Here is an 11584-nt window from a genome sequence, read left to right as displayed (position 1 = left end):
GACGGGGGGAGGGGAAATAAAAAAAAAAAAAAAAAAAAAAAAAAGCCCAAGCTGCAAATCCTTTCAGGGATTTCAGGTTTCTGCTGAAGTATTCTGACAGTTAGAATCATAGAATATATCAAGTTGGAAGGGGCCCGTAAGGATCACTAAGTCCAGCTCCCTGCTCCTTCCAGGACGACCTAAAACTAAACCATACGACTAAGAGCATCGCCCAGATGCTCCTTGAACTCTGACAGGCTCTGGCAGTTGTCTGTGAGCTTTGATTTTTTAAAACTTTATTTAGTTACTTACATCAAAACACGACAACATTATTTCTTTCCAGGGATTAAAAAAAAAAAAAAAAAAAAAAAAAGGAATTTCTGAAAACTAAGCACACCAACTTCTGAGGAAAACCTACAATAATTACATGATCCTACAGACACCAGCAGAGACAAGACCAGACCTCCTCAACCCCTCAGACATCCACCAGTAAGGTTTTCTCTACAAGGTTCTTCAGCACCACATTCATTTTACTATCCAAAACATAAATACCATTGATGGATTATTTCAAACAGACATTAATGCCTGCATACCTCTCTCTATGTCGGCGCTTTGCAAGAGCACAGCTTCCCCATCCCGCTGAGCAAGCCCTCAGGGCTGCGATATTATGAGTTGACCCTGGAGTGCCACCAGACATGTCACCCTCACTCTTTTCAGGGGTGTTTGGTTTTTTTCAAGGAGGGGCAAGGGAGGGAAAAAAATCCATTCTGAGGCAGCAGGCTGTTTTCACAATATAAATGCATCTTGATGAATGGAATTTTCATTACAAATGTGTTTGACCTTTAGTAAATAGACCTGCTCCTTTAAAAGCCTGTTCTGAGATCCATTAAAGGGAAAGACTTGCAGAGTTTTCAGCTATAGAGGTATTGGACACACACACAAAAATAGATCACATTGGCTCTTCAGCTTTCTATTTAAGACATTTTCATTAAATTTTAATATATTCTTAAACTTTAATATTATACAATCAGTTAGTAGTAATTCAACGTCTTTGAAAAAATTAAGTGTCAATAAAACCTATTTTGGCAGATAATTTTCCAGATTAATTTTTTCTTATCTTTTTCACAAGACTTTATTAAACTGCATTCCTCTCTTTTTGTTATCCATTTTTATGGTAAGCGGGGCAAATGAGAGCAGAGATACAAATCAGTTCTTGCAACTCTTGCCGTGCTGCAAATCCAAAATTTTTGCAGAAACACTTTCTTTTTTATCTGAGGTGTTAGCATGAAAAATGGATTTATGCATCCAAGTCCACTGGGCAGCTGTCAGTCAGTAGGGAGGAAATGGGATCTTTTGCAAATACATTTGTAATTGTAATTGTCAGATCTGGCAAATAAGGAAAGTTGAACATCATCAGATCTCCACGCTATATATGACAGCAAGATAAGTAGTCGCTCTATGGTTTTTATTCAGCTTGTATCTTCAAGTTCTGTCCCTTTACCTGGAAATAAATGCATGCACTGAAGAAACACTGAACCCCTAAATGCTTCGTCTCAGTAACCAGATATTCTCAACTGATGTGCCAATTTTCTAGACAAATTCTTTGTTACTACTGAAGTATCATTAACTAACACATTTTGCTCCCTCCCAAAGCACAGATTTAGCGAATGAGTAATTCTGACACTTTATGGCATCCACAGATTTTGTTCAAAACATTGACAGCTTTCACATAGTCATTCCCACTGAATTGCGATGTATTGCTCTTTAAACAGTGTTTCCTTACCACTAAGAAATATTCAGGAAGATATGCTACCTACACAAATATTTAAGTTGATATTTTATATCTCCATCTCTGTATTAACCAACAGAAAAATGCCTGTCATAAATTACAGCTATAAGTAGCAGTAAAGGTACATGAATCCTGGCTCAACCTGATATTGCTGACAATCAACCTCTACTTATAGAGGGGCAAGGCGTCGGCATCACTTTTCGTTATAAATCCCAAAACAGCAGAGGTAAACAAGTAGCTAATATATATTTTATGCAGATATAACAAACCACAGGTGGCAGAAAGTTTCCAGTGAGGTTTTTTACCTCCATTAGACATGTCAACTTGCTAAATTTTTTCAGTAGGACTGATTGCAGGTTTTCTAAATCTCCATTAGGAAATATTTATTTCATCCTGGATGAGTCAGTAATTCCAAGTGGGATGGTGAACTCTGAGCAACCAACCCTGCAGTAACAAATAGGCTTGGTTGAACACTGAAGAGGGGCAAGGCACAGCCTTGGACCAGGGTGTCCAAGCCTCACACCTGCATTTTTCTACTTGGCAAAGTCTCACCCTTTTTCCCCCACCCTCTGGTGCTCCCCGCTGCTCCCAGAAAAGCCCTTTAAGAGGTCTAATCAAAGAAGGATATTGGGAGAGGGGTGGAAATCACTGTGGTTTTGGGACAGGAAAACTCTTTCATACTCAGCTCCATATTAAACTCTTAAAATTAAGCACTGCATCCAATACGCTGTGCCATAGGTGGTAATAACGTTGCTATTTTAGACCAGCTTATTCTGCCAACTGTCCTGAAGCAAATCCAAATTAATTCCACTAAACCCAGCTTGAGTTGTTGCAGATCCATGACAGTGCAGTGAGAGTTTCACAGGCCACATGGTACTAGCAGACAACGTACCTGGCACAACAGATCCAGCAGGTGGGAGACCACAGCAGAGCAGCCCTTGGAGCAACATGTGCTCTCCTGGCCTTGCTGTCTCCCTGGGGTAATCAGGGTACAATATTTATTAAAAAAAAAAAAAAAAAAAAAAAAAAAAAAAAAAAAAAAAAAAAAAAAAAAAAAAACACCACCCCACAAACAAACCAAAAACAAACCAACACCACGAGGCAGTAAAACAAAACAAAAAGACCTGGAGATTTTCCTTGCCCACTGTCAAAGCTGCCTCTTTACCTCTGTGCAATCACTTTGCCTACACTTTGGGGCAAGGAACCATCCATCGTTTGAGAGAAGGAGACCTTCCCAGACCTTCTCTGCCTCCTGTTTCCCAAGTCTCCAGCTGGGGCTTCCTGGGAACAGGACTACAGGGGAGCCTGGTTTCAAAACTGGCTCATCTGAGGAGCAACAGCCTACTTATTATTGACCCATTACATGACACCCAAGAGAAGCATTTCATCCTGGAGACTGCAATCGCTCTCCCTGTGCAAGCCAATCAGCTCACCTTCAGCCCATGCTGCCAAAGGAAAAGAAAAAATACCCCAACTCTCCTGCCAGAGCTCAAACTGCGTCAGTGCAAAAGCCATTGGGAAATTCTCCAAGCCCTTAAAACTTTATCTTGGTCTTCAACAATATATTTTCCTTTTGAGTATTTTCTGACTTGCCTGCTCCAGTCAAGCACCCACACAGAATGACAATAAGGGAGCACAAAGAGGAGAGCGCAGAACAGGGGGAAATCTGTCCCAGCCTGAAAGGAGTGAAGAATGAACCCTGTAAGCTGGAGTCAAGCTGGATGTCACAGGCACAACTTCCCTCATAACTTGTTTTTCCCAGACCCTGGTTCGTCACACCAGATGAGAAACTCTTGCACCAAACCCCCTCCTCAGCCGTGAACGTCCAGTGAAGATACCAGAGACTGTGTGCTAGCGCATATAATGCAGATATTCCTTTGTCAAACGGGGACTTGTTTTCTGTGCAAACTGAAGTGTAGTGTATCATGGAAACAGCTCAGACATTTTTAGATGTGAAAACACATCAATACAGTAAACTGGGACACAGACAAGAAAACTAAGCCAGTGTCCAGCAGCATTGCATTATGAATGCACCGACTAAGGAATTGTACCAGCTGAAGTGCCATTAACTCTGCTCTGGCTGACACTGGGAGATGTATTCCTGGCAAGGCTCATCCCCTTTACAATGGCTCGCTGGTTTCACTGTGCAGCAGGCAGCTGCCTCAGGAAAGGGAGCCTCGCTTAATTCAAATAAAAGGCAAAACTCTAAAACAATATTGCCTATAAAAGTTGATTTTACTCCAGAGCAAAATCTAAGCTGCTTGAGTGTCAAACCAGAGCAGGGTCACCCTCAAAATGGCATAGCAAAGGACAGCCATCAATCAGCAAAGCACTTTTATTTTTAAAGTGCACTTTTAAAGTGTATAGGAGGAAAGCCATTAATGGTAAAGTTCATATTTACTGCACCGATTTTAGCCAAACTCATTACTGTATAGGGCAGCACTGTTATTTATTTTGATACAATTAATTTTTGGCAAAGGACTGTTAATCACACTACAAATTTCGTTAGGCACAATCCAGCAGATGTTACAAAATGTACTTCAGAGTTAGCGACATGGTCTGAGATTAATTTGACTCCAGACGCAAGGACTTTGTTCAGCTCCTACAAAACTTGACGTGATGGGATTTGGAGCCCACTGGGACAAGGGTAGTCAAGAAATGAACAAAATTTCAAGAAAGACAGGAAAACACCTTAAACTCAGTTTTCTGAGACGCTCAGTACTCACCACTCTAGTGTCAGCTCTCCCTGACACGGCGGAGGTCAGTCCGAGCCGCCAGGACTAACAACCAGAGGTTCAGCTGATGTGCGAGATCCCAGAGGGCTGGAGACTCCTTGTGTCAAGAGATCTCCACAGCCCATAAGTTATCACTGATTTAAGGAAAAGAAGAATGCTGATGGGATCAACAGTTGCCAGTGTAGCTTTCTCCTGGTGAAATTAAATGCTGGGTCACTGAACTCCACGAGGACCCTGGTTTGATTTTCGTGCTGACAAGGTTTTACCTTAGGGCCACTGAGTAAGCACGTTTGACTACAGATAACTAGACACACAGGAGATTCCCAATGTACGAGCAATACCAAAATAACCGCATAGCTCATTTTAATTATGCTGAGTACAGCATGAACAGAGCATGAAGAAACAAGCACAGTGCTACTATTAAAATTTACAAAGGACAGACAAATAGAGAAAGTGGAAGAGGAGCAGTGGTGAAACAACCCAAACATCAGCCTTTTGAGAAGAAAGATTTTTAGACCTCTCTAAATTAAAAGGTGTAGAAGAAAACAGAGACCTCTTCCCCTCTCAGTGTCACATGCACTACAGTAACCGTGAAATCTCACCTCGGATAGAACTGGTATTTCTACTAAACAGAAGAGAATATAGACTGTAATATGATCACCCAGGAAGAAGGCACTCAGTATCTTCTGTTCATTTTCCAAATGTACAAATTTTGCTCCCCGACTCATTCTCTTCAATGATTAAAACAAGCAATCATATTATAGAGTATTTGTATGACTGTTTTCTAATGGCTTTTAAAGCACTAAAACCTTTAGAAAGATCAGAATCCCTTTGATAGTAAATGCTCTCCTCTAAATTTCCTCAGCTGTTTTCTACTCTTGAAACATCATTGGATCACTTGGGGAGAGATCAATTTGACAACAATTTCATCGACTACGACAGTGGTTTCACCAAGGAATGGTAACAATTGAGATATTCCTACTTGAGGAGTGGGAAACACAGCTGAGGAAATCCCCTTGCCTCTTCCTGGTTTCTTTCCTGCACTTGGCCATTGGTGTTGGGAGCAGGACCGGCAGGAGCTGGAGTGGCACAGCCCTGGCGGCTGACCTGCTGCCAGCCCAGGGCACCAGTCTGCTCTGGAAAGCATCCGTGCAATGCTCCTCAAATTAACAGCTGTGCAGTTTCCTCCACAAAATGTCATTCAAGTCTGTGGCTTTCAACTCCATTTCAGACTCACACACAAAAATTAAACGTTAAATTTCACTGAAACAAAACCTGAGGAGTCGTTGGCCAGGCTTATCTAGGAGTTTTGTAGCCAACTAAGATGTCCTTGAAGCCCAGCAGCTCGTTTTAGTCTGGGAGCTAATCAATAAGCACATCAGATGCTCCAAGCAGCAGCTCTGGATTTCTTTGGGGCCAAAACAAACCCGGACGCTATAGAAGTAACAAGCAACCACTTTATGCAGATTACCAGCGACACAGGCTTCAGATACCCCCACACAATGTTTTCTGCTGAACACAAGGGTCACGGTCTCCCAGGTGCATCCGTGTTCCCTTCATCCCAGCCATGGTCCCCAGTCCTAATGGGAGTGCAGTGGGGAATCAGCTGCAGCAGCGGCTCCCGGGGGACCTCCACGGGCAGCACCTCCCCTGCCTCCCTGGGGGAAACCACAGACTGGAGAATACCCATTTCATACACAAACATCTCCAACATACAGGAAAGACAACCGAGCTGCCTATCTGTATTCTCATGAAGCCTGTGCCTAGAATTTATTCAAACTGATTTTCAGCTTAAACTCTGCTACACCTATAAATATCTCCCAGAGGCAGGCAAAGACAACTGCTTTTATGTTCGTACAGCAGTTTTTTTCTCTAGTTTTGTTCATGTAGAATAACATTTTACATGTTGCTGTTTCTCGTTTTCCCAACTGTAAATATTTGGTTCCATTTTTGTAGCTTCTTGTCCCTTATCTTTAATATCATATAAATAGAAACCTGCAGAGTTTCTCCATTTACAAATACTTCAAGATTAATTTGCATGCTGAAAGCTTAAATAAAATATTTTAAACCGGACATAGATAAAAGAGTAATCCACTGCTGGGCTGAATTCCAAACAAACAAATAAATAAAACAGATACCACATCAAAGCAATAAACAATAGCAACGCCAATTACTCATTAGATTTCCCGCTCTGTAAACATGATTGACAAATAATTTACAAAAGCAATGAAAATAACAACAAAAATCTCAAGTCCCCAAACTACCATTACTCTTCAAACTTTCCTCCTCATCTAGACTATGTTGGTGTGCGTTTCCTAAATACCTGGGGCTCCAAAGCACTTGGGAGTTAGAGTTGCTTTAAATACTGAAATCAGCCTGTGTGATGGGAAAGAAATCAAAGCATTGCCATTTAATTTCTGTAATTCACCTGTAAGACAGCAAAATGCCATGGCTCATTCTTTTTCTGAGCTGTCAGTGGTATTGCTTTTAAAGATGCATCTGTATCCACTGCAAATAGCCACCTTTCTGTGGGGATGGACTGTGAGATTTTAAGTGCTGCCCTAAGCTATTAGCAAGAGCCACCGTGACTCACACACATCCCCACGTCTGAGTCACAGCTCCTCCTCTGCTCTAGTACTCCTTCCAAGATCTGAGGGAGACAATTCACTCTCTAACAGTAATTACGCCTGCCTGGAAAACAGAGGGACCCAGTATTGCCAATCTGTAGTATACAAATGCTGTGAGTCAGCCCTCCCTACTCTGAAGTCATGTGGCTGGCTTAAAAAGTCACATAGTTTTAAAAATATTAAGTTTGTGGGCAATTTTTTTATTCACTTTCTGATTGTTATATTTAGCTGGTTTAAAAGCATGCTTTTCTCTCCCACCTCCTCTCTTCTCTGCTCTCCTGCAAAATGAAAGGAGAGATTCTTGCATATTGACTCGATTTCATGCTTCAGAAGAGACACTCCATAACACATCAGGCAGGCTCGGACCATGTAAGGTGGCACCACTGGGAGTGGAGGGCCACCTTCCATGGTCCAACAGATGCGGTTCAAGCTAGGACACCAAAAATTTGCTCCAAATCCAACATATTTTGCTTTTTACCCCCTCCAATGCTCTGCTGAAGGAATAATATTTAGCTGTAGTAACAGGCAGCATCTCATCTATATCAAGGTTTTGTGGAGGATGGGAGGATTTGTTTCAAGCCCCCAGAAGCAGGAACACGTACTGAGCAATGGCTGTTACCCGTGAAATCTCACTCAAATCTTACGGCTTCCATGCGTACAATTTAACTTTTCAGCAACACTCCCTCCTCCCCGTGCAGTCTGCTTGGGATGGCCACCGCACAGCCAAAACATATTAAACCAGATTGACCCCAGGAGCCCCACAGCCTCCCACACAGTCACTTACACCACTGAGCGATGCTATTAAACTGCAGCTACGGGAGTAGAGATCAGGCTCTGCTCTGCTTCCGTGTAAAACCCACCCAGCCTGCAGATCCTCACGGATCAGCCTTGCCAGCTCCTCACTGCAGCCCAGTGAGGGCAGAGTGACCAGATGGGATTTTTGGCCTACAGCCTCGACTTTGTCTCCAGCATTCTGAAGTCAGACCTAAATATTATACTTTGGGGGGGGATATTCAGAATTTACACATACGAGGGGAATGGGTACCCAAAAAATCATCTCTGCAATAGATGACTGCCTTTTTGAGTGCCTGCCTTTAGGGTTTTTCTTCTTGAAGACATGCATAAGGTTTCTTGTAGCCTGGTAATGAAAATCTCTCCTCTTACTGTTCTGCAATATCTCCCTACGTGGCAGAGCTCAAAGCAAACCGGCACTGCCCAGGGCTTCCTGAATTCTGTGGCCTTGATCTTCTCATAGGTCAATGCTCCTGTCAGACGGGCTGCACACGAGGGTGAGGATCCATCCCTGCCCACCCTTGGGACACACGTGCTGGCTGGAGGGTTCAGGGGATGGAGCTGCGGCATGACTTCATGTGGAAAATGTGTGGCACGACTTCATATGGAAAATATAGGCAAATGCAAGCACAGAAAGGAAGGTAAGACAGCTGATGTTGTTGCTATTAAAAAGGAAGAAATCCAGTATTATCCTGAAGTAGCATTTTCTTGCTTTTCAAACAAAGCCAGCTACCACAAAATCACTGTTCCTTCTAGTTCCCTCCAGCACCCTGAAGCAATTTATCCTGAAATCCTTTTGTGGATTGAATACTTTGGTCAGGTTAACTTTCAGCATTTAGACAAACAGTACATACAGTACATACATCCCTCAGCAGCAGTTTCTTTTCCTTTCCATTCACTAGAAGAGTACAGAGAAATTCACAAGAAGGGTACAGAGAAATACACGAGAAGGCTGTCCTATTCTACAGCCTCCTTCTCCTAGGAAAGGGACAGTGAGTATACTTTGAGTATAACACCATTTTCCTTATCCTGAACAAAAATCTATACCAGTTGTCAGATCAAAGCAGGTCTTTCTCTGTTTCATTATTGGGATCACAACATTCTTTCAAGAGTTCTACCCCCAGGTTTAGGCATCTCTGGACTATTCACCCTAAAGTTTTGGAGTTATTCCACCACTAGTGGAAGAGAATTCATATAAATAGAAAAATCATGTAAATAGAAATCAAGATAAATCATACAAATACAATGGGAAAACCTGCCGTAGAGGTCTGTGTGCACATACAGTCACAACTGAACTGAGCACCTGTATGCGCTGATACAACAATATACCAGTCAAGACAGACCACTCTATAGAAAAAGCAAAATATTATACACTTCTAAACAATTTTCCCCCTCAATGACGTGTTTGAAGGAACAAACAAGAACAGCCTAACATTCACAAGTGCTTAACACTTCATAACAATGACTCCTATAAAAAATAGTTTTAAAAAAAATCATGTTGCAACATGAATATCAACAGATACAGCCTCTTCCAACTGGACTTTTGTAGTCATTGTACCAGGACACATCTGTGACTAAATTGTAGTGAACAAGATGTTCTCAAATCCATGAGTAAAGAAGAAAATCTTACAATAGGGTAAACATTAAATCTATCTGGTGGGCAGTGATGAGTTGCTGTCTGAAAACGAATACTGTTCTGTATTTAATCCCTGATGACTCACACACTTCAGTATTCTTTAACGAAGTGTATGTTGGCAATTTTTAGCCCACTTCCCCAAGGCATTATCTTGTTATCAGGAGGTTACCATAAATCCCAAGCGTCCAACTTGCTGTCATCAATGTCAGAAAAAGTCCTTTGAGACTGTTTTCCCCTGCAGCGAACCCTTTACGTCCTCATCCTGGAAATTCTTGCATCTATTTTTCAGCAGTATCAGTAAAATAATAACATTGAAATGCTATTGTACATCATTTTTAATGTGCCTACCGAGCCCTACATGAATCAAGCCACCAGCTTCACTCAGGCTCCACTCACAGTGCATTGGTGTTGCTTCTAACTACCATAAATAATCTAAACAAGTAGCTTTGTTTGTAAGACTTGAAATCCAACCATAAACACCCTCACCTTTGATGAACCCTCCCGATTCCCACCATGCCTACCACAGAAGCCTGGTCTAGGTTGTGGCGTGTGTAAATGCAAATTAAAAAAACCCATTTCACGTTTCAGTGTGTTGCTTCCTTTTCTCCATCCCCAAGGGGTTGCACAAAGACAGGGGGAGGTCTAGCTAGCTCAGTTGCTTCCCAATGAGAAGAAAACAAGCTGAGACAGATCAAGTGTTTCTTTGGTACAGTTCTGCTTCTTTACCAAAAAAAAAAAAAAAAAAAAAAAAAAGGGAATCTGTTTTCTGTTCAGAAATACACACTGCTTTCCCAGGAAGTGCTATTCCCATTAGGAGCTCTTGCTCTTGGCTTTCTCCCAGGCTAAACACTGCCTCTCTCCCTTTCTGCAGGATTTTTCCTCAATTCTTACTTCTCAAAAATATGGAGGGATATAGCATCAACCAGTCAAACCAGAGTCTGCAATTAATTTGCAGGAAAACCCTCGTCCATTCAGTTCAGTTGCTCATTAGTTTTGCTCAGCTCACTGCCTTGGGTACCAACGTGCTGTTGTTTCATCCATCACCACACAAAGCAGCACCTAATTGCTCTTTCTATTTACCGTAAATGAAAGAGGTTACTATATCCATCAACTTTAACCAGTGTTGTAAACATACAAAAAATACACCCTGCATAACAGTGGCCATTAATACCTTCAAGCAAAGCAATATTAAGCCCTTCTTCATTTTGAAAACATTAACAACACAATCACTAACTAATTTTTAGTTATTCATGTTTCAGTCCCAGAAGACTTACACAGGGGCATAGGTTTCACAGCAGTTATGCATACATGCAAGACTTTTGAGGTACCTGGATACAGTACACCAAAACAATACCACACTTTTTATGCTGCACAGCATTTCATAATTATAATCCAAATGTCACTTAACTACTTGGCTTTGTCTATGACACTTTTAAAAGATTAAATATTCAGGAACATGCAATTGGTTTTTTCTGGGAAAATATGCCACAAAATTTGCACATGATAATTTCAAGGATTTTGTGGCTTGTTTGCTTTGGGGTTTTTTTAGTTTAATAAAGTTTTGCTACTTTTCCAAGAAATATATACAAAATAAATCATTGTAGCTGCGTAGTTTACACGGGCGATAAAATACATACTGCTTAGCATTCAGGGCAATGATATATGATATGAAATGAATACAAGTACTGTAGAAACCTATATTAGTAGCATACAGGATTTTGTGGCTTGTTTGCTTTGGGGTTTTTTTAGTTTAATAAAGTTTTGCTACTTTTCCAAGAAATATATACAAAATAAATCATTGTAGCTGCGTAGTTTACACGGGCGATAAAATACATACTGCTTAGCATTCAGGGCAATGATATATGATATGAAATGAATACAAGTACTGTAGAAACCTATATTAGTAGCATACAAATCATAACTGCTTAGCATTCAGGGCAATGATATATGACATGAAATGAATACAAGTACTGCAGAAACTTATATTAGTAGCATATAAATCATAAAGAAATCTTATGATCTTGCA

The sequence above is a fragment of the Pterocles gutturalis genome, unplaced genomic scaffold (genome assembly GCF_000699245.1).
Source record: "Pterocles gutturalis isolate BGI_N339 unplaced genomic scaffold, ASM69924v1 scaffold1620, whole genome shotgun sequence".
Lineage (NCBI taxonomy): Eukaryota > Metazoa > Chordata > Aves > Pterocliformes > Pteroclidae > Pterocles > Pterocles gutturalis.
Note: the sequence above shows the minus strand (reverse complement) of the source record.